Source organism: Bison bison, unplaced genomic scaffold, assembly GCF_000754665.1.
Source record: "Bison bison bison isolate TAMUID 2011002044 unplaced genomic scaffold, Bison_UMD1.0 scf7180017864386, whole genome shotgun sequence".
Taxonomy (NCBI): Eukaryota; Metazoa; Chordata; class Mammalia; order Artiodactyla; family Bovidae; genus Bison; species Bison bison.
This window is the reverse complement of record NW_011494958.1, coordinates 693,953-695,511: the sequence shown is the minus strand read 5'-3', so window position 1 is coordinate 695,511 and position 1,559 is coordinate 693,953.

Genomic DNA, 1,559 nt, shown 5'->3' with positions numbered 1-1,559 from the left:
GCAGCATGCCAGGCTTCCCAGTCCTTCACCATCTCCTGGAGCTTGCTCAAACTCATGTCCATTGAGTCGGTGATGCCATTCAACCATCTTGTCCTCTGTCATCCCCTTCTCCTTCTGCCTTCAATCTTTCCCAGCATAAAGGTCTTTTCTAATGAATCAGCTCTTTGCATCAGGTGGCCAAAGTATTGGAGCTTCAGCTTCAGCATCAGTCCTTCCAATGAATATTGGATTGATTGGATTGAATATTCAGGATTGATTTCCTTTAGGATTGACTGGTTTGATCTCCTTGCAATCCAAAAGACTCTCAAGAGTCTTCTCCAACACCACAGTTCAAAGCATCAATCCTTTGGCACTCAGCCTACCTTGCTTTTATTATTAGCTGCAGGTCTGCTGGGCTCTCTTGATGACCAGGTGTCTGCACAGGCCCCAGGACATATTTGACAATTGGCCACCTGCAGTCAAACCCAGAGCTGCCCTAGTGCCCAACTTTTAAGGCCTGGGGGTGCTAGTGTGGCCACCAGGGCTTCATAGGTGCTAGTTGTCCCAGAGGTAGAGGAGGCAACCTGAACAGAGGAGTACACTGGTCAACCCCCTATGAAGACCTGGGCACGACCACTCAAGAGGAGCTACCCTGGTTGGCAGTACACTACGTGTGTTGTTTACTCATGATTGCTAGGAGAATTAAGCACTGTCTACATGACACCACGGGGAGTGGACAACTAGAAGCTAGAGCCTTGTCTCTTTTGGACCCTGCACCATGTGCCTTTTACCTTTGCTAATATTATTTTTTTTTAATTTTTTAAAATTAATTTTTATTGGAGTATAGTTGCTTTGTAATGTTGTGTTAATGTCTACTGAATAGCAAAGTGAATCATGTATATATATACACACACCCCCACCCTCTTTTGGATTTCCTTCCCATTTAGGTCACCACAGAGGACTGAGTGGGGTTCCCTGGGCTATATAGTAGGTTCTCGTTAGTTATATGTTTTATATATAGTATCAACAATGTATATATGTCAATCCCAATCTCCCAGTTCATCCCACCTGATGATTTTAATTTGTATCCTTTCTCTGCAATAAACCATGAATATAGCAACTTTGCTGAGTTCTGTGAGTCCTTCTAGTGAATCACAGGGTGGTTCACTGAGGGTGGTCTTGGGGGGACGTCCCACTACACAGATTCATAGAGAGGGCAGTAATTCCCCAGATCCCTGATAAATGTACATTTGGAAGTAGGAACTTCCTTGGGCTCCCAGGACCTTGGGCTCAAGTCTTACTGAGTCCTTTATTATGTCTTGTTGGCATGGCTTTCTAGCCACTCCCAGCAGCAGATCTGGTGAGGACTTTTGCCCCTTGAGAACCGCACATGGGGCAGGACTTGAGCTGTTCCAAGTCATCCACCTGGGAGGTGGGTGGGAAAGTCACCCACCTGGGAGACCAACCAACATCATGATGCGAGAGGGATCAGGTTTTAGGGTCACACAGTTTGGATTGGAATTCCTTTCCACCCCACCCGATTCAGCATGTGACCTTGGGACAATCAGTTCCCCTGTATG